Source organism: Apis cerana, linkage group LG3, assembly GCF_029169275.1.
Source record: "Apis cerana isolate GH-2021 linkage group LG3, AcerK_1.0, whole genome shotgun sequence".
NCBI lineage: Eukaryota > Metazoa > Arthropoda > Insecta > Hymenoptera > Apidae > Apis > Apis cerana.
The window spans coordinates 6,574,629-6,598,062 of record NC_083854.1 but is presented as its reverse complement, the minus strand read 5'-3'; the positions used below and the strand labels follow the sequence as shown (position 1 = coordinate 6,598,062).

At 35.8% G+C, this 23,434-nt stretch overlaps 2 long non-coding RNA genes across 2 annotated transcripts in view; one reads left to right on the top strand and one right to left on the bottom strand.

Moving 5' to 3' along the window:
* Positions 1-6,168: 6,168 nt before the first annotated feature.
* LOC133665798 (uncharacterized) overlaps positions 6,169-23,434 on the bottom strand; it is a 47,807-nt gene continuing 30,541 nt past the window's right edge. Inside the window, exons 2-3 of the long non-coding RNA XR_009829143.1 lie at positions 18,995-19,082; positions 6,169-7,243 (exon numbers count right to left, since the gene is read on the bottom strand). This is a non-coding gene — a long non-coding RNA (uncharacterized LOC133665798). The remainder of the gene's footprint in view (positions 7,244-18,994; positions 19,083-23,434) is intronic.
* LOC107998166 (uncharacterized) lies at positions 7,235-15,202 on the top strand. Its single transcript, XR_001766143.3, has 4 exons — positions 7,235-9,370; positions 11,217-11,340; positions 11,567-12,157; positions 14,927-15,202. It is a non-coding gene; the product is annotated as an uncharacterized LOC107998166 (long non-coding RNA).

Here is a 23,434-nt window from a genome sequence, read left to right as displayed (position 1 = left end):
GAAAAATACGTACAAAATTTATCAATACATCAATAGGATTTACAATACAGAGACTTGGAAATTTGAAAGGTCCAGAATAATTTTACAATAATTGCTATTTAAGATTTTTGAAATATTTATTTTAGAAACTTTTATGATCTATTATTGCTAGTTAAGATTTTTGAAGTATTTATTTTATTGTATGTTTGTTTTATGGATATAGTACAAGTAATTCAATGTAGCAATATAGATTTCTCAGGTATCGAAAGGCTAGCTAAAATTATCAGTTTTCTGATGGCTCACTGTTTTTGTATCAATCATGATCGTGTTACTAATCCACATCGGATACTGGCCATCTTTTTTAGTGGAACCAATTGGAAACCAGTGTCTGATTTTGCCATTAGGTTTATGATACAGATCATCTTGAGAATCTGAATATGAAATAATGATTAAAAAGAGAGTTATTCAGATAGTATTTTACTTTTTCATACTTTTTTATGAATATTTGAAATAAACTTTGAGTTATATATGAAAGATCATAATTCATATCCTGTAAAATACACTTCTTAGAGAATACCTTTTCTTAGAGAATAAGAATGAAAAATTATTGAAACCATTGGACAACAGGGAAACCAGAGATTCAATAAATAAACTCTCAAAGAAGATAACATTCGCTAGAGTTAATGGTCGTAATTCAAATCAGAGAGTTTACAAAGAGTCAATGATCATAATCATCAAAAGAGTTCAGAAATCAAAGAGGATTTGGTAAACAATTTACATTGAGTTCAAAAGATTGCATATTCGACGCGATACGCAAATATTGGAAAGTTGAATAATAGTCGATTTAATCATGTAAAATTATCTGTCACGATCGTTTATTTATTATGAAAGATTTTTCAAATTTTTCATCTCGATTTTGAAACTTTAATAAACTAAGCGAAATTTACGAGAAGAATGGCGAATCTTCCTTTCGAGATATCCGATAAATATTACGAGTTTGGTTCGCAGACAACATTTCGAGGTATTTGTACGCTTGGATTTATTTATCCCGAGCGATGTCTCTTCTCATATCTCCGAAACCCGTAAAGAAACCGTGAAACTTTATCGCGCCAACATCTGATAGAGAGCTTAATCTACTGTGAAATTTAAACCGTGGAATTCAAACCATCGTCGAAGAGAATGGATTTTTTTTCTATCGATAAATACTCGAAGAAAGTAGAGGAAAATTGCAAAATCGTATATACGATACTTATTTTTCTAACGAATTTAAAAGAAAAAAAGACACGATCAATAGCTACGATTTCATCGAAGTGTCTTGAGCAAAAAATTGCCAAAAGACTAATTTGATAATTTTCATAATCGCGCGAATTTCATCGATCAAATTCTTTTTTTACATTTTTCCTGTATACTTCTATATTCTCGAGAGAAGCACGGTAAAAACGAATATTGTTCATTGATCAAATCAAGTGTACAACACGATTGAAGAATTAATTACAGGAAAAAATATACAAACACATTCGAGCACACATTTTCTCCAATCATTCACGAATGACGCGTATGCATCAACCCATCGAAGCTACATATTTCGCGGTCACGTAATTGCGTTACAACCGTACCTCTTAGCAGGAAACAAGAGCGATGGGACCTTTTCGCTTCAGTTACAGTTCCATCCATGGAACAAGGAGGCGAAACGAGGCGTAACCTTGGTGGCGTTACGGTCGTTACGGTCGTTAAGCGGCGGCCGGTCCACGGAATTCCTATTTAACATCGTTAAACGAAACTGCAATCACATTTCAATTTTAATGGGTGGCGTGGAGAAGGGCGTTACTACGAGGGCGTTTTATCGCGATGCCTTTATAAAAGAACGTAGCCTGGGAAGAGGGGAGGGAGGGATTGAATGGTATCCACTCGATGATTAAAAAGGAGTCCCTCGTTTGCATCGGGTCAAAAGAATAAGTTTCGACGAAGGGACAGGTTTCATTGGACGGGATTAAGTCGAATTCTTTTGCAAATGGAAATTTCTTGCATTTTGAGTGGAGTGCATGAGAGTGATCGAATTTGATAGAGATTCGTTTTAAAAGATTTAATCGTGTTTGTGAATATATATATATATATATATATATATATATATATATATATATATATATATATATATATATATATAATAAAGTTTTAACTTTATATTCTTGTGTTTTAAGAATAATTGATTTATTAGATTTAATTATTTTAAAACGGTGAATATGTTTTATGAGGAAAGTAAAAAAGTAGAGAAAAGAATTTCTGATGAAATTCAATCATGCCATCACATAAATATATATATATATATATTAAGTTTAAGCTATGATTAGTTTTCCAAAGAAGGAAAATAGAAGAGAGTATTTATTTATCTCTCGATTATTTATCGAGATTGGAATTCGTTCGTTCGATTTCAAACAAGAGTTATCCTGCATAGGAGGTGAGCGTGGGCGTTGATGATTCTCGTCTTCTCGACGATAATTAAAATCCTCCAACTTTACGCGTCGAGTTTAACGCCACGGTATTATCAATGAAACTCTGCGTTACGATCACAACGTAACGCTTTTATCTGGGAAATTTATCGAGGACGAACCCAATAAAAATTCAAGAATATTCGTGTCCGACGAGTATTCGTTCCAAACATCGATGAATAAAAATCTACACGTAGAAGAATGTAATTAACTCTCGATAAAAAATATCCAAAATTGGATTTATCTTATCGTTGTAAGTTGAATTTCCATCTCAATTGTCATACTGTTGCAATTATAATCATCTGATTTGGATAAGATAATTTTCTGCGGTATAAAAATTTGCCAATTGTTTCAAAACTGGAAGAAATAATCGTACAATATATACAAATATATTATGTTTCTTAAAATTTTAGGTATTTTAAAGATCAAATTTACTTTTTCCAATAAAGAAAACTGTACGCGCTTTTTGAGTAAATCTCGTAAATCCTGAAAATTTCTTATAAAAATACCAAGATATCGAGGATATTATTTTTCGAGGGAAGAATTTTAATAAATTTTAATAACATTGGCTGACAGGAAGCAAACACGTGGGCCGCTCCCAGAAAAATTTCACGTAATTTCTATGCAATCTCATGGATCTAGGCGAAAATAGCTTACTCATCGCTCTTGCATTACTCAATTATGAATATATATTTCAGGTGTTTGCGATTGGATATATCTCGATATTAAAATTTTAAATATTAAAAATTTCCTCATAATATCCGGAAAAGTTGAAAAAACGATGGAAATTAAATTAAAATGAAGTGAAAAGATGTGTAAAATATTTATGTGCAAGAATTTGCATATAGTGAGTACGATCGTGATTGTTTTCAGAATCTATTATCGTCGAGTCATCGTTAAGAATTATTTTTTCTCATATTTTCGAAATTTTTTTGTAAATTCGCGAATTTTCAATTATCGTAGATATTATATAATTTTGTTACATACCCTGTTCTGAAAAAATCAACATACAACATTGATATCTAGTTGAACAATCTTTTAAAATATTTTTTAAAATATTCAAATGGTTTATAATTTGTAAAATTTAAGGGATTGTAAAATCTTATTTTTTTTATTTTCCTTTTTTTATCATTGACTATGCAAGAGAAATTTTTTAATATACCGGTAATACCGTAAGATTCCATTAAAAATATTATTCTTTGATTATGCAACAATCTAAGAACGCTCTATGAATACGAAAAGAGTATGATTAAGAGGAAAGTGGTTCACTCTGATTCGCTGTCCCTTTATGGTTCGCTTGCAAATCAGACACGTGTCTTGATTTGCACGATTCAAGAAACAACGAATGCTAAAACAAGAAAAGATACGGTTCACCGGCGATTAATCGCGACCGACCCTGTTTCCACATGCGGTCCATCGCGTGTTTTCAATAATTACCTGAAATTCCAAAAGACAATGAGTAACAAAGAAAAGAAAGTCGGTCAGAACGTACGTTTCTTCTCCTCTCTCAACAAAATTTTTCCAGAAATAAATCTTCGTTCGTAACCAATTTCTTCGCAATTCGAACAATTTGAAAATGAAAACTTTCTCTCCGAGAATTCGTTTCTCAACTCGTTTCATTTATCGTATCATCTGAGACTACGAACACTCGACTAGAATACGAAAAGTTATTTTTTCACTTTCAACATAATATCCACTAGCAGGAAATTACACTCTTTAAGTGTGACACGTAAAAAATTTCACTCTCGAAAAATACTTCAAAAAAGTGCTAGAAGCAATAAACTATATTCCAGAGATTAATGGAAAATCAATAGAGAACAATTTCGCCCCGCCAATGAGTTAAGCAAATTCAATTTTGTTTCGTTTTCCAAGAATCGATTCGTGGTATCGTACTCGTCGAATGTCGACGACTTATCGCGACCAAACGCGTGATACGTGATAATAAAATCTTTTTTCTCTTCGACTCCATTCATTGACCAGTCGCGCGACTAACCTTTCGTGAAAATGACTCAAAAGATACGAAAAAAATTGAAAATAGTACAGGCTTCGAGCAAAAACCTCGATTTATCCCAAGAACGAAATCAAGAATCTTTTCTATTCTGCAATTTTTTATTATTTTTTTACGTTATAATTTGCTACGAATCATGAAGAGAGGGAAAAGACGACGGATAAGAATTTTTATCGAAAAAAAATACCTGAGAATCCGATTAAATTTGCAGTTCGAGTTCGTGGCCAACAATCTGCTCAGAGTTTCCTCGCTTTCCTGGAACAAGCGACGATATTCTAAGGGTAAGGAGCACAGGATGTGTGCTTGTTACACATCGGGACCGGAAGGACGTAAAGTCGCGCCTGTGTTATGCAACCGGATCGTGTGACCCCTTTGGGCTCGAGTGTTGTACAAACTGCACGACTTCTTCGACTGTGTAATATGTACTTACGTGAACCGAACCTTGTTCCTGAATTGTGGAACAAGGAAAAGAACAAACGAGAAGAGTCGTGCAAAATTTATCAACGTATCTTGGTGTTCCTGAATTCCATCCAATATTTATTAATATTTTATTTTCTTATTTTTTAACGATTCTCAATTGATAATCGCTCTGTATTCGAAGAGATATTTAAAGAATCCAATTCTTGTAAAATTCGGAATGGAAAAATATTCAATCTCAAAGTTTCGAAAAAATTCGGTTCAATTCAAAATAGAAATTCGTTGCAAGGATAGATGAGGATTCTCTTAATTTTAAACTAACAAATTTCCTCACAATTCGATTATAGCGACTCGTAAGCGGATTCGTATCATGCGCAAAAATCATATTTATCTTGCTGTTACGTGATATTTGTTATTTGCTATTATACATCTTACAGGAAATTACGTCAAACGGTTCACCGTACGAAAGAATGTTTAAACGGATGAATATCTGTCTCGATCGAACTCGCGTTCTCTTCATCATGCCCCAGGCCACGAATCGATTCTATTCCACGACTACAAACGCGGCTCCTTTCAACGGGGACTTACGTTCAAATTGGTACTCGTGATGTGGCATACGATCGTAAGTGGCATCGAAGATTGCTCTTGGAAAATTCCTTATTGAAGGGGTATCCGAAAATGCAGCGCAAATTCTTGTAAAATTAAAAAGCAACGAATAGGATGTTGCATGGAAGATTCGAAATTTCTTTTTTTTTCTTTTTGAAAATTGAAGATGAGACTGATGAGAATTTTACTCGAGAATTTGATTCGTGCTGTTTTTATATTTTACATAAAAGAAGAAAGATATCATTTAAGGATTTGTTTGATCGTACATGGTAAAGAATAACAGTAGTTGAGATATTGTTTTTTTTATAAATTTAACAGTACGCGAAAGAAAAAAATATTTTAAAAAACTTGATTGGAAGTTTTTGGTTTTTTCTTTCTAAAAAGTTAATAGAATCCGTAGAAAAGAATTTTCGAAAAAAGTTAATTAAATTTATAAAAGAATTTTCAAGAAAGTCGAGATTGAAACATAACGTATATGTAAAAAAAAAAAAAGAAAAATAAATTGTAAGCGTGAAAAAAAACATCTCTCGAAGAATCAGATTGAAGTTTAAACGTTGTAAAAAATTGTTCGAGCTTAAAAAAACAAACATTTTAATACAATAACGTGGAACAAGGATTTAATTCTCATTAAAAGTGACTCTCCCTTTGATGATAAATTTCACATATAACCTTCAATAATCGATCTCATTTTAATAAATCCATTCGGCTTTTAAATCCACAGACGAATCAAAAAAAGATTACATTTTGATTCAACCTCCTATATAATATATCAATTCTACATTAATTAATCCAACCATTTACGCGTCAAACACCACCATCTGGATCGCAGTTATCACCGGTTTCCCTGTCCGATTAACACGAATTGCATTCAGAACCAGTTAATGGATCGTTAAGCGTCTTATCCCCCTTCGTTCGGCTAGCCACCTTTATTCAATTTTCCTGCGAATTTTCACACGATTATCAGTCGACAATTTTCCAACGATCCTCGATCACGCTCGGCTGATGATCGATGAAATTGAAGATTGATTGGCAGCTTTGCTCGCCGTTTGTAGAAGCGCAGAGTGTGAAAATTAGGGAAAATTGAAAATCGAATTTCGCAGTTGATATCGGTCTTTATCCTATGTTCTCAAGTCAAATAAAATTTCGTTGGACGAGGCAACAACAAAATGGTGTACGAAATAATATGACGAATAATAAAGATTGTTCGGTCACGATTTGCTTCGAATCGAGGAAATTTATCGATGTCGTTTAATCACGACGATCACACGATGAGCACACGATAATTATCGAAACACCACGGTTTATTCAATGATCTACACTAATGTTGATACGTTAAATTCGATGGTGGATTCGATGGTGTAACGCGTAACGAGATTGCGTTCTACTAACATTGTGCGGTGCACGCCCCTAATTCCTTAGTTTACTAGCGATCTTTACCCTTCATTTGTCTCGATCGGGATATCAGGGATACGTGATCGTGGAATATTCGAGATTGATGGCTCTCGCTCCCCTGCTTCTATTAAATAGAATCGCTTCGCATCTATGAGAATATTATTCAACATTGAATTGAATTTTTAAACGAGAAGAAAAGTAAAGATGGGAAATAATTAATTCTTTCTTACCGTTTTAATTGTTTTCGCTGGTCTCTTCTTCTCCTGGATTAATTCTTAATTTTCTTCATTTATGTTTTGTTTCATTAATGTCAAGTGTCATAACAGAGATGGAGTCACGTTCTCATGAACAATTTCTAAAAGAATATCTAATTAGTTTCCAGAGGAAATATAAATAGTTTAAATCTGTAAAAAAAGCAGCGAGGAGAATTATTATTTAAAATTTCTCAAAAGTTTCAGAATGGAAAATTAAAATTTTCTATTAATAAATGGAAAATGTTTAGTCTTTTAATTCTTCCATTTCTCTATTTCTCTCTCTCTCTCCCTCTCTTTCTAAAAGATTCTACAATGAAAAAAGATCGTTTCGATAAAAATCTCGATCTAATTTTCACCTTATTCAAAGTTACGTGAGATTTTGTTCTCACGTTCCCGATTTTATCCCCAGTTTTATCCACAAGGAACATTCCGTCGAGCAACCTTGTCACACTTTTCTTCGTCAATCAGATCCAGTTTCCTCGACACGAACTTCGAAGTTTCATGGGGATCTCGATTCTTGAAGGATCTTGATTCATTGGATATCGATCGAGCACGGATATTCGTACCTTGTAATTCATTAAAACGGTCATGGATTGATAGTTTTACTCGACGATTTGCTATTATATCAAGTGACGCGGACGAATTCCATGCAGGAAGATACCCGTTATTCATGGATCGTTGCTTCCGTCATTCCAATGCATCGACGAAGAACGTTCGAGTTTCCTCTAAATTTGTTTCTTATCGATTTACTCGAGAAAAGGGAAGTTCTCAGAATGAAACGATAACGAAACAAAGACTCTGTTTCCATAAAGAAAATTGTAGTAAGAAAAGTGTAAAGAAGCAATGTTTGAGATTTATCAAATGAGAAATGACTTATTCGCACACCTTTTGCGAATACCGAATATTATAGTTGATTCGAATTGGTTAATGGTAATTTTTAGGTAAATTTTAAATAAATAATTTCACCTAAACCGAGTTGAGAATTCAGAAAGCTGGTTAATAAATAATCCTTTTCATTTTCAAAATAAAAAATTCAAATGTGAGGATTGTACATCATTAAACGATAATAAAATTGAAACAAAGAAGATATTAATAAACATATTTTGTCAATGTATTAGAATACAAGCATAAATATCAACTCAATTTCGAGAAAATTTTGATCCATTCGAAAAATACTAACAGCTCCTGATTTTATCCAAGTATCCTTATTTCCCTCTCTCTTTCTAATTAATCCTTCAACTTAATTACCTCGGGACAAGAAAAGAGGGAATAAGATTATACACAACGTTGACAACTTTCCTTTATTCAAAGGAGCGCTCTCTCTCTCTCTCTCTCTCTCGAAAGGAACATTGAAATACGATAATTAGTTTTTCTTTTTGCTTATTTTTTTATTTTTTTTACAGGAATAATTGACCCAAATAGAGAGATCCGTTCGCAAATAGATATTATTAAGCGAAACAATCGCAAAGCGTGTCTTAAGCGAGAGATAAATCGCTTCCGCGGCTACGTTAGTTTCCTCGTGTCCAGAATTATTTATGTATCCGAGGGGAGGAGTGGAGGCCACTCTCTCGAGATGCAAATGAGAATTTTTCGATACGGTCGGGTAGAGCGTGGAGAGGTTTCGCCTGAATTTTCAAAGCGCGAGCTTTACATTTAAAAAATCCGAGGGATTTACGCGTGCACTTACCTCTTCCTCCTTTCTTTTCCTCTCTCTCTCTCTTTCTCCCTCCCGCAATTTTTTCTTAGGTCGCCTTAGTATGAACTTTGTATGACAAAGTACCCTTCGAACTAGGATAAAGTTCATTCGATAGAGAAATATTCTCCATGACGAGTTTTACGATGGCAAAAGACGACGTAAATATTGGCGAGGATCTCTCCAAGGATGAATCATCATCTATGGATATTTTGTTTTTCTTTTTTCCTCGTATGTACATAGATATGGAATAAGAAATTCGGAGAACGGCGAAGATTTAGCGCGTTGAGTACGTCTGATAGCAGCGGGAAAGTAAACACAGACGAAATCGTGTTTATTAGCTACGCTATTATCGCTCAGTTCGTTCAGCTACACGCCACGAGAAAGCTGGTATAGTTGAACGGGAGAAGATTTCAGGAAGATATTTCAAAATCGAGCGAAGTGAAGCGAGGAAGGAATCTTTCTCGTTCCTGTGACGACTAAGCCCTTGAATCAGAGGAAATTGGAAACGGAATATTTCCACGTGCTCCAAGATGTGAGTAATATTAATAGCTGATAATAACAGAAATTCTGCACAAAAGAGAATTAATTTGAAGTTAGGATTCGATCGTTTCATCGTAGATTAACGAGAAAATAACTTCTCAAATTTCCACCACAATCGTATTATTCGAACGACACTTAATTAATTTCCTTCCTTAATCAGGATCCTTAAATTCTTCCTTGAATCTCCTCGATCCTGCGCTGCAATAACAATTCTTCCTCAATAGAAAGAACCAATTTTACGAAACTGTAGCGCGAGTCGTGGACAAAATGGCGATTCTTCCGCACGAATAATTTGGCGGTCGATGGTCGGCAATTAAACAATCCGCGAATATTGAATTATAATTAATTCATGGGATAGCTCGGCCGGTCGAAATCAGAAACGAAGCTGCGGTATTTTCCTCGCGGATTCTGGCCACGTGTCTGCACGCGATTCAGGAATTTTCTGGGAGGAATTCGAGTGCACCGGCCACGGATTCCCGAAATTCCTTTGTACGGGGTTCACACTTGTGAGCTTTCCGCTTGCGGTTAACCGCAGACAACTTGGAGAGATTTCGAAAGACACGAGAAGGGGGTCTGGTTCGAGACGCGGTCTCGAGTTTGCGTACGTGTATGTTGAAGCGTATAGGTCACCGTTCGTGACAGTGATTGATGAATCCGGGAAGAATATAAATACTTTTAAAAATTTGTTTCTCTCTTAAATTTGCGGCTTAAGGTGTTGATCGGGATCATTGTCACGCTGATTCGTTTGCGAATTCGATGCGATTGTTGCGAGATATTTTGATCTGTTGATTATTTTTTAGAATTAACTGCGCGAAGAAAGTGTTTGAATTATTGAAAGATTATGATAATTTGAAAGTGACGTATATCGTGCAGAAAGTATTGGATATACGAGAGACTTGGTTTTTCGTGTATACAAGGTTTGTGCAAGATATAGGAGTATAAATATTTTTGGGATATTTTTTGTTTCTTAATGTTATCTCTCAACGTGACTCACGTGTATCAAAGCGTCGATGTTCAATATAGAATGTTCAATATATATGATTTCTCTACGCGGGGAACGGTAAGCTATTGGTGATGGAGTAGTGATAGAATGAATATTTAAATTTTCGGTAAGAATTATAGTTTTTGATTTATAGGATAAATTTAAAAAGAGAGATAGGCGAGGCAAATATTTAAACAATTTTCTGTTTCCTAAATATGCGGTTTGGTTTTGTTAACAAAACGATATTATACGGGGGAACGACAGATCGGTGACAATGATTAATGAATATTTTGATACGAGAAATTCTGGTGCGACGGAAAATTAAAATTCATGATGACGATACGGTTCACTCGTACACGTATTTTTATACCAAATCAAATACATATTCCATCATAAATATTTATAAGATATATATATATTTTTTCAATTTTTGTATTGTTTTAATCGATTAAAAAAAAAAGATTAAATCTTTTATACGACCTCGTTTTTTCGATATCTACAAATTATAAAAAATGATGGGGAGGGGATCACCAATTTGTATCGACGATCGCCTAACATTCATAAAGCAACGAACGAATATTACAAGTATGCGATGTAAAAACATACGCAGAGAAATATGTGTGATTGATGCGATTTAAAAAATCGTGCGAAACACCAAAAAACTTTATTATCCCCGATTTAGATAACGATTTAAATGTCATCGATCCCCCGATTAAGGGAATCTTGTACTTGCGAATTGAATCGAAGCATTAAACGCAAATCATAAATCCACATTAGTATAAGCGTAATAATTATTAAAAAAAAAAAATAACCAAACACAGATCCCGCATTTAGATATAATTTTAATCTTGTACAGCGTTTAAGGATAAATTTAATCGTATCGATGGAAACCAAAGAACCAAATGTAAGACTCGACGTTGCGGAAAATCGGAAGGAAAGAAAATGAGATCGAAACGAGCGTCAAAATGCAGCGAAAAAATGTAAATATATCTCGATACGCATGCGTGTTCCCTGTGTGAAATCTTATCATCTTGTCATGTATAAATTATAAAATTTATCCTGACTCGTTTCCTGAATCTTCGTTCTTCCTTGATCCAACGTGGATGCTTTGTTTCGTTTCCTGATTCAATTTTAAGATTAAAATTTTCAGTTCTCGATATTTATTTTATTAAGCTCGAGACTAAAATTTTTATTAATCTTTAATAGGGTGACACCAATTCTCGAGGAACGAAGAGAATTGCGTGGATTCGAATAAGCATGGAATAAGCTGAGATAACTGGAAATAGCAAGAAACTGGGCGAAAAGGAGGGAAATATCCTTTGGAAAAATCCATTGACTTTCCAATGAATGAAAAATCACATAACGACAGCTTTAATTATCTTTCTCGGTTCCAGTTAAATCCAGTGTTATATAACCGCTTTGGAATTAATTTCCAGATGTATTTCATTTATGTATATATATTTTTACGATTTAACTTTTTAACAGCGAGATGAAGAAAAAAATAAGAACACGACATTTTTGATATTTTTTTTCCTTTGATATTGAGAATTTTTTCCACCTCGGTAAAAATAAACACTTGCACTTGTTTTGTTAAAGAAAAAAAAATGATATATAAAATTCATGAATAAATTAAGTAATGCGATAAAAAATTCTTTATTACGTATTTCCAAGAAACGAGAGAATAGGTCACTCGCAACATCGTGACCTGAATTTTGGATGAACAAGAGGATTTTAACGGAGGACGAATCTGTGCTTGATTATCACAGAAATCGAAAGTTGGATACAGATATGAACAAGGTAAGTCACGAATGAAAAATCATTGAAAGTTGTACAGAGTGTGGGATTCGAATTTTCCCAATTCGTGTTTTTTCGAAGTTGAAAAAATATACAAAATTTATTATTCAAACTTCGTATATTTCGAATCAAAGATTTGAAACAAGGATAAAAAATGTGTCGGCAAGCAAATCGAAACGCATCGACCATAAACGAACAGTCGCAAAAAGTGAGTTCCCCTAGGAGTGATACGATGAGAAATATCGATCACTTTTATTAAAAAAATTTCATTTTTTTCCTTCCCCTTCTCTTTACTTCCTTTTCCCTCTTCCGCAATAAAAACTAACATAGATATCTCCCTCCAGCCACTTATATTCATGCAAGAGATGATACAGTTTCGTGAAATAGGATTCGCGAAAAATTTCCTCGAAAAAAGGTTGTCACACGATATTCAAATGACAAACAGAAAATAATCTATATGAAGAGGTGGGGAAAGAAGAGAAGTCAATAAGAAAACAAACAATCCCCTTTCGTGCCTATCCTCTGATCGAGAGGAAATTTTTCTCCTTTGTTTCTTATAGAGTAGATACTTCTTACCAAGTGTGATTTAATTATATAATAAGCTACGAATTCCACGCTATTTCCTCCAATCTTCATCCGTTTTATTGAATTATCGAACCTATGTGACGATTTCTCGGCGAAAACGAAATAAAATAAAAGTTAATCATTCATACGGATGTCGAGATGAATCGGAAATCCCAATCTCGTCGCTCTGTTCCTGCGTTTTTAAGCCTATTTGCCGGCCCATTTACTGGAGAAAATTCCAGTGCACGATCACGAGACATAACGGTCGAGAGAAAAAGAGGACGGTTGTACTTTTTCAAGATGAAAATCCGCCACGTCCCGAGAATCCCTGTGGCCTGTGGACAAGATTTCGAGAGATTCTCGCGTTGATTTAAAGAGACACGTAAAGTGTAAGCTAAAGGATACTTGCTTCTCTATATATACGGTTTATCCTCGTAAATTTTTTATTGAGGATATAATATAATTGAAATGGGCAATATGAAAAACGTATTGAAGGAACGGCCGCAATTTTTATCAAATTTACGGACTAAAAGAAACTTTTACAAGCTATAAAAAGAAAGAATTTAAAGGTATATTTACTTTTTTCGCGTATAACAAGTATTAATTGATGAGATAAGTTGATGAAGTTTTTTTTTAAATTAGTTGTATAAAAGGATTTACTTTAAAATTCCCAATTTTAAACATCCTCGATTCTGATAAAAAAAAAACGAAAATGGGAATTGAAAAAGGGAAAGAAAACGAGTCGATTTTCGACGTTCATGATTTTCTAGATTATATCGTAGCACGTGAGTGCGAGGTGTGTATAATCAGATAAAACATCCTTTGAAACGTAATTAAACAACGTTTTATTTTCCCACGTTTGAAAAATTTGGATGTTTCGCAACGTGGTGGGAAAGGAAGTATTGAAAGATATTTTCTTGGCGATAATTAATTTCGTCGCCGACCGACAGAGGTCGTTACGCTTCTCCAAATCCATTCACCCTCCTACACCCTCCTTCAGCGACCCTCTGCTTCCCACACTTTAATAACTTTAATTACGAAGCCATCTAACTGGCAGTTACCAAATTTCGTCACCGTAGGTAGGTAGGAAAGTTCACGCCGTATCCTCATGCTTCTTTATTAAATCGTGAAGCTTTGGCTTCCATTTCGAGAAAAGACGTCGAATGATTAAAGAGAAATTATTGGGTCGATAAGAAATTTACGGTGAGGAATATTTGAAGATTTAGAGTAAATTTTTGTTGAAAATTATTCTTTTAAACGGTATCTAAATATACTGGCAGTATCTAAAAATATCTCTAAAAAAAAAAAATCATTCAGGATATTGATAAATTAAATACCTCTCGCAGCTTTTTTCCTACGAACAATCGTATTTGTAGTATAATTCACAATTGTTTCTTTACAATTTCCCTAAAAACGTGCAATATTCCATTATCGATATATCGAACAATGTTCATTTGCAAATAAATGAATCCCAACAATTTTAATTTAGCTCCAATCTCGATTAACGCGAGATCTGCTCTCAATCTCGGCTCGATGTCTATCCAATCTACTCCTTCCTACTCCGACAATTTTTCTCAACTTCGACAACGAGGCAATTTTCTAATTACCGACTAATGCCATCTCCTTCTTGGCGAAGAACAAAAAATCTTATTAACTTTTTAACACCGTTATCCGTCCAATTATCGTTAGAGCAAGGATTTAGCCGAGAAAAAGGGAACGAAATTCTGGGAGGGGCGGAACAACGGTTTAACAATGACGCGTTTAATCAAATTCGCCGTAAAATAAAATGGAAAATGGAGGGAAATCGTTGCCTCGAATGCGTCGAATCAATAAGGGATGTCGAATTTGTTGCAAAAATCAGTAAATTTTCAACTTATTTGCATAATGACGGGACAAAATATCGAAGAGCCGTGTTAACATATGAAAGCGCGCTATTCGCTGTTCGGGCAAAGGAAACTGTTGCCTTTCCTTGTTGTTTGAAAATTCATTCGATCCCCGTTGAATGAATTATCGTGGAATAATCGATACCAATTTCCTTGCCACTTAATTAATAATTTAATTGGAAGCGTGCGAATAGAGTTTCTTAAACGGTGGAATATATTTGGAATTTTGCATGATTCATGAATCTTATAATGAAAAAAATTTTTCGATTATCCTTGTGTTATTAAAAACAAATTATTTAAAAAACTATTGTTCTTTTTGTTGTAGTTGCTGCTGCTCGAGAAAGTTGAAACGCTTGCCATTATCCTCAAACTTTACGATCTTATGAATTCTATTTTATGCGAATATATAACCTTATGTTATTTTTTTTGTTATAATACAACATGAACGTATCTTCAGTTATTCTGACCGAAAATGAAAAACGTGTTAATAAAAATGAATCAAAAGAATCATATTTACACAATGTCCAAAATATAAATAGAAGTAGAATTTTTAACTTATATTTATATACCGAATAATAATAAACAGAATTTTATAATTTTATATACATGAACGTGACGCATTTGTACGAAAAAAGAAAAATTTTTAAACATTTCCATTCACTCGTCAATTTTTAATTCAACAAATAATTCGATCGATCCTCGACGCGTGTCTCGTCCGTGAAAAATTTTGTAAAACCAAGTGTCCCAACACTTTTGACAATGTTCATCATCAATGCGCGAAGATTGAAATGTCGCAACGAAGTCGTACCTTTTAAGGCAAGAGCCGGGAATTACGTTGTTCGCGTAATGCAACGCAACGGCGCAAATTGACATACTCGTCGAATATGGTTAACGGTATGAATGCGATTCACGTATCGGTAAACGCATTGACCAGTTTCTAGCGGCGACGCATGCATCTTCGTGCACGAATATCGCCGCGTAATCTGGCGTCATTAGGCGTCGCGACGTGACGACACTTCTCCCGGGCTCGTGGTTTTCATTCCAGAGCAGAAAAGCACCGGTCGACAGCACTCCGGGCTTCGACATTCGACATCGAGGACACCGTGACGCGGCGTGAATTCGAACGACGTCCAATTTCTCCTCGATTGGACGTGTCATGTGGTCGATAGTTTCCAATTGATCGAGTCTCGAGTTTATTAAGAGAAATAACGCGTTAACGATATCGGCGAATTTGCGCCTTTCCTTTGTGGATGGATTGGATAAGATTGGAAGAAACAAATTTTCCGTACTGCTCACAGCAGTAGCGAATTCTTCACTACTTTGAGCGCAACGAATCGAAACTGAGTCGTGAAAATTTAAAGCATATTAAATTTATTTTCAGTTGAGACGCGTAATAACGTGATGCATTATACGAGATACCGATTTAAAATGTTGAAAGGGGAATATTCGTATATTTATTTGAATTAACAACGGCGCGAGATATACAGCTATAGTATATATGATATATTTTACGCCAGTGTGCAAATTTCCTCTTATGTAATAATAAACGTAGGATGAAACGTCTGTTTATTCTCGACTTCGTATAAACGATGAAACGATGTTTAATAACGAAATTGATCTCTGCTGAACTAGATAGTGGAAAATTAAAATTAAAAGTTTTCTTCTTCTTCTTTCCCGCAATTATTATTTTCTTACACGTATTTTCCTTTTTTTTTCCGCTTCATGAAATTTTACATCAATGCCTCGGGCGTATAAAGAAAACGACGAAAATAAAATTATCGACTGTACCCTTGCATTTTTGTTCGTTGAAAACGAAAAAGAAAAACGATCTTTCGCCTTTTATTACCGCGGATCTTATTAAAGAATCGCGTCAAAATTTTGAAGTAGGAAATCACAGGAAATATGCTGTCCTCGCCGCTACACGACGAGGCCCGCTAAATTTAAACATATAAAGATACACGGGCGTGGAGGTAAGCGGCTCGTAAAAGCGAGAAAGTAATGGGCCATAAAAGCGGGAGAGCTTTTAAAAAAATCTGTGCAACTTATTCATATTAATTTTTTACGGCGCAAATTCCTTTCGGGTATACAATAAGAGCGGGGCATCGTAAAGAAACGAAACACGCCGAGGGGGTCAAGTTTCCCTCGATTAAACGTTCTCCCTCGGGCCAGAGAAAAAACGGCCATATTAAACCAACGATATTGTCCGATCCAGGAAATCGAGTGACGATAAAAAATCGAGGATAACCTTTCTTTAACGAAAGCGCCGAAGAAAGAGCATCGATTTTCCTTGTTTTCGAAAGGGAACGGCACGATTTCCATTCTTGAACGAACGAATTCTATTTTGCAGGGTTGCCCTGGAGAAAGAAAAAAATGACGTCGATAAAAATAAAAAATTCCTTCCAATCCTGTCCCCCTATCCCTCGACCCCTTTCCCTTCCTTCTCTTCGTCTATTCGAAAAACCGACCTCTGCTGCTTTTTCGCGAAGGGGCGGCGTGGAAGAGGGGAGGGGCGGGGGTGGAATTCGGTTGAGAGCGGCGCGAAACAGGGCAAATCGGATGGCGCGATGCAAAAAAGAGATAATGAGGGCTCGTAGGTAAGGCGAGGTAAGGCTCAGCTCCTCCTTGGCAAGAGGGAGCTTCTTCGCGGTTGAAGAGGGGTCACGATCGCTTTTTCGTCAAGCCAAGAATGTTTCGAGGGTTGGATACGAGTATTGATTTCCAATTACCCGCCGCGCCGCTCTGTTCCATCACGAGGAGGAGGCGTGTGGGGAGGAAGGGTATAGAGGGTTAGGATCGAAAAGGGAAAGAAGGTATGCATAATTAATTAACGCGTCTCGCCTGCTAGACCCTGCTAATTTGCCACGACCGCCACCCGCTCTTAATTGCGGGGTGGTTTCGTTCAACCCCTGGCCCCTGATAAGAATTTCTTCTTGGTTGGGGAAAAAGAAAAGATGGGTTTCGATCGGGCGAGCATTAGAATTCCGTTTAAACGGATCGTTCTCTTTTGGAGGAATTCTAATTTTGCCGAGGAAATTTTAGAAAGGTATGGATGGTTAGGGATGAAAGTGGCTTTTTTTTTCTTTTTTTTAAGTATACTTGTAAAGTGTTTTCGAAAGACGAGACAAACGGATGATCGAAAGAGAGAGAAAGAGGGAACTTGAAAGAAACTGCATCGAAGAAAAGTAGGACGGTGGCCAATGATAATTTTTCATTCCACGAGACGTAGTGAACTGTCTCTGTAATCCTCTTATTTATCGTGCAAACGCATTTGCATTTCCCTTCTTTTCTATCTTCTTCTATTAAACAAGCAAATTAATTTCGTGTCTTTTAAATTTAATTCATTTTTTATTCCAAATTTATTTTCCTTTATGATTTTATATTTTTTATATTAAATTGGAGATTCTTTTATAATGATTCAATGGAACTAATTTTTTTAAATTGATTTCGCAAAAAGAATTTTTCTATACGCTTTTATCGTTAGAAGCCAGTGTTTCTGCTTTTTCCCTAATTATATTTGTTTCGATTCTGTTCGTGCATTGAACATTGATAGGCGATCGAATCGATATAAGAAAAAAGAGAGAAGATTCGCATTCACATATTGGTCGAGCATTTCATTAAACTGACACTAATATAAACGAAAAAAATTAAATATTCCAAAATTTTTCATAAAACATTAAAAATTAACAGAAGAATACGATTAATTATCCATCGCATCTCAAGAATGTTTCGATCGATTTGAGAAAGTCGAAAGGATTAAGAATGATCAAGATTAAAAGTGAAAAAGAATTAATTAATATTTCTAGTGCGTTCTATTTTTATCCATTGCAAATTTCATTTGATTTAACATTATCTTTTTCCATCCTATTTTTTAATCGGATTCGGATTACAAGCGGAGTTGAACGTTCGACATTGAACTAGTGGCGCCATCTTTCTCCCGTCTCTTAAACGTTCTTCTATCATCAAATTTATTATCAAACAAAATTTGTTTCAATATTTTTCTTTTTTATTTTTTTTTTTCAAGAATTTACATTTTATCAATTCTTTATACAATTTCCATTCTCTAAATCCATCTAATATCGATACAACGAATAATCAATTATAAGAATTTGCAGATTGATGTGATAAATTTTAAAATACTTTCAATATCGTTATACCAAAAATTCCACAAATATCTCTTTATAATAGATTTACAATTTTTATTCGTTTTTAACAGTTGAATAATTAATCGTAATCGAGCGGAAGGAATTGATCTCTTTGAAATACCGACGAGAAATCGATTAAATAGAACGTTCATTGACTAACATAGTTTTTGAACGATTTACTAATCGAATATCGTTTCCACGAATTAATCTTTATCTATCACTAGTTGTAAATCGTTTGCAAATAGCATTACCAGTAGTCGGTAGGTAGTTGTCGCTAAATTACAGCGTGAAGCACATCGATCTATCCTTTGTGGTCGAGATCCGTTCGTTTGACTTGGCCTGAAACAGCAGAATGTTCAGTTAGCCTGAAATAATCGTTACTCGAGTTTCCAACGAACAGAAGATTAAATATTGCCATCGAGTTGTATCGAAATTCGAATCGAATCCTTCTTTCCGCCTCTTTCACCGTGCTTGACGTTAATTATAATTAGAATAATCATTGAGAATCAATCTATTTTCTACAAATTTTAATTACACCATCGATCCTTCTCCAAAGCTTGATCAAAAAAAATTCCACCTCTTTACACAAATTCGTTGTTTTCTTTCATAATTAAAGAAACCTAAAAAAGAGAGATTTCGATATCTCCTGCACTTTTCCACATCTTTCACATTTCACAAAAATAATTCTCGTCGCGTCGATCTTTCCAACCATTCGTCGTTTCGATATCTTTTATTTCGAAGAGAAAAAAGATAAGTAAATAAATCGAAGGAATAAAGAAATTTTAATCAATCCGTATATCTTTCGTTCCATGCGAAGCATTTTCATCGCGGGAGATGGGGGAGGGGGAAAAAAAGGAAAAAAGAAAGAACTCTGCGACCGAACTCGTACACGGTTCGAAAGTTTCGTCTAGCCGTTACGCAGCCGCTCCTTCTTATTAAATAACTTTTGAAACTAAGCGAGGCCCGGATACACAATCGCGGCACAAGGCTGGAGGCGTTTTTATTCGCGTGGACGAGCATTACGTACGTGAGATGGAAGGAAAGACGAGGCGAAGGAAACAGGAGGCGAGAGGTAGCGCGAAATTGCCAGGTTATTACTACCCGGGCCGCAAACTTATTATCAATATACCTTCATAATTCACGCGGGATGGCGTTTATGAAGACCGTGGGCAGGTTACAATTATCCGGATGAAATATTGACAGCGCGACACCGAGATCCATCGAAAAGCGGAGCCGACGAAATTTTACTGGAGACCCGATGGGAGCAACAGGTGTCACCCGTGCACACCTTTAATAGTCTTTTCGTATGCCTTTAACCGCGTCGATAATTTCGTCCCCCCTCACAAAGCCGTTTCACCGTCGTCCAGACACTTTCGATGTATACTCCTTATATAGATCTTTCTTTCGGGTAATTCTATTTTGGAGAACGGATCTCTCTCCCGTCACGGATAGATCGAGTTGAAATTTTTAAAAACAATTCCTCTAAACAAGAACAATAATTATACACGTTTTTGTTGTAGTGATGGATTGTAAAAAAAATGCAAAGATTTATTATATTCCTTTCATAATTCTGTTTCTCCAAATATATACTTGCTCGTTTCATAAAAGCGAGATAGTAAAAATTCTCTCGAATTTTCTTATCAATTTAATGCTACGAAAAAAATAAATACTATTAAAAATGTATTATTTCAGAATTACTTTTCGCTCGCGTCTACAACGAGGGAATCCTCTCTTCAACTTGGTTGCTCCATTTTCGTTACGAATACATCATAAATGACGAACTTCCTGCACGATTTATCGAAGTCGAAAATAATCAAAATCTATATTATAAGGAAATATTATTAAGCCGAAGCGAAGCGAGTGGTGGATCCAGTCGCGTGGTGGAAACCGCGATAATAAAAATGATGATTGGCCGTTGGCCAAGAGGTGGAGGAGTACAGTTGCAAACGTCGAGAAAGTATCGGTAAAAAGGGCAGAACCTTACGATGGTCACGTACTCGCCGCGATTTCTTTTATTTCTGCCCGTCGAGATGCAGGGACGTATCGCGGTGATCGCGAGCGTAATTTATGTTCAAAATGGCCGGACATGCACGCTCGCCACGGATAATCGGTGTAATTACGATCGATCCGAAACAGAGCCGATACACGGTTGCGTGTATTAACGCGTGCAACGAAAATTAACGCCCGTACTTTTTTTACGTGAGAACGATCCCCCTCGTCCTCTCTCTCTCTCTCTTTCTTCTGGAAAAGGGAAAGATCGGGTTGTCTTCGCTCGTTCCTTCCTTCCTCTCGTCTCGTTTCGATCGACGACAACTTTATTCTTCGAGAGCGAGATCGAGAGAGAGAGAGAGAGAGATGGACGTCTACGATATCGAGCTTTGATTTTTAATAATCCGATCACGTATCGATGGATGAGCCTTTGTGCCATCATACTTGTCGAAAAGTTGAATTTTGTTCGAAGGCCTACTTGTTTTTTAATTTGCAACACTTAACTCGCTGGTTTATCTCCTGGACCACCTGTCCGGCATGCTTCTTTTCGGCGTGCAATTATGCGTAACTAGGTTATTTCGCGTGTTCTCTCCTTCTTTTCTTTTTCTTTTTTTTTTAATTAAAAAAGTTCCGTATTTTCAGTGTAAAAAGGAAATATTGACAAATTAATTTGAAAGTGTACGACACGATAATCGATATATATACTATATCGGGTAAAAGTAATAAGAATTTCCCATCGATCTCTGTTTTACAAAGTAAATCGAATCGAGGTATTGGAGGTATCGTTTGTGAAAAATATATTTATAAAAAAGAAACTATAATTATCGAAACTAAACTATCAAACTCAAACCATCCTCTACTCTCTATACGTTTTGTATAATAAAGAAAAAGAAGAAGAGGAAAGAGGGAAAAAAGATTGAACAAAAGAAAAACAATCGAAAGAATGATCGATTTAATCGGATGGAAACGTACAACGAACGATCCGCAAGGAGATCCAAAGATCATTGTGCTCCTGTCAAGTTGTCGCGCTCGTAACGAGATCGAGGATTGTAACGAGATAGGGATTATTCCAATTACCGAGAATTTTGTCTTCCTTTTTTTCTTTTCTTCTCTTTTTTATACATTTTTATCGCTATCGGCTCGAAAACAAGGCGTAACGAACGTTTAATGGCCCGGTCCCGTCCGATTTCGATCGAGGCGTACGTGCAAAGAAAAAAAAAAAAAAGCATTTAATTAACCGCGAGGAAAACTGGGTCGCGCGACAATGAACGACAGTGCCGCTCCTTCGTGGAGAAAAATCGCGGATCTTTGGAGATTACCATGCCGATTGTTACGCGATTTATCTCGAATGGAGCGTGAAAGGGTGTGTGGCTAATCTGAAAGGAGGAACTTTCATGCCCGCCGGATGATTGATTTTTTTTTTTTTTGCCTTCGTTTCAATCGCAAGGTACCGAACTGTTATTCAACTTAACGTTGAATTCGAGATCGTTTCGATTCCCCTTTTTTTTTTTCTTTTTATTTATTCGTGCGTAACGAGCGAAAAATTAGGAACGAGCTCGGCCAACCGAAATACTCGCGGGAACCGTCTGTTATGCTAATTGCCGGTGGAATTGCCATTTTCTCGAGGCAACGAGCGAGGCCCGTTTCCTTCCACTAAATTCGTTTCGCGTTATCGTCTGACGATAAAGAGATTGGAAATAAAGGACAGTCGTGAAACCCGTAACGATTTTACATCGAAATGTACATTTAAGCCTATATAATGGGCTAGGATCGAGAATCCTTTATTCGTTCGTTCTTTATTTGATCCATACGTACATGAAACTTGCAAAATGTTCATTCTAAACGTTTAATTAAAAACGATATTTGAAGATATCATCGTATCAGAATTTTATCATCTAAATCGATTATTCGTAGATTTTATATAATATTTTAAAAAAACAAATTATCTCGAGTTACAAACACCTCTTGCGAATTGCAAATATCGCCTCGAAATCTCTCCAACTCGAGGATACTCGTCTCAGTTTGAAACGGGTCACGGAGTAGAACAGGCGCGTATAGAATTGGGAGAGACGATTCGAAGAAGTCCATTCCCGATAAGTCTCGCGAGTTGGAGTTTGTCGTACGAGCTCGTACGCAGAAGCACCTTTCTCCAAAGCAAGTCACGCACGAGTTCCGCGCGTTCTTACACACTTGCGTAACGCGTAATCGGCGGACGACGCGAAAAAAAGAGGGTTATCCGCCTCCAGTACCGTACGCCGCCTCCTTGTCCCCCTCTCTTCCACTTCTCTTCTAACGCACGAGATTCGACATTATTTTCGGAGCGGAGACGAGTTCGATTAAAAGGAGAGGAGGCCATCTATCAATCGCCTCGAATCTTTAAAAGAGGAAGGGGGAGGGAAGGGACGCGAGAAAAATACGACGTATCTTTCGAGTAAGAGAGAGAGAGGAAAAAAAATTCGAACTTTCGACGCCGACGATTTCTTTTTTTAAATCAATATTTAACGAGGGAGAAGCGAGGGAGGTAAGGCCTTGAGCATAAGAAGCATAATTTTTTTTTATTCGCATAATAAAAAGTTTAGTAATCTTGTAAAGTTTTTTAAGAAAATTTTTAAATGCGGGACAAGAGGAAAGTATATTTTATATCGTTGTATCGTTTGTTTGTTTATAGTTGAAGCATAATGTACGAGGGATTCTCCGTAGAG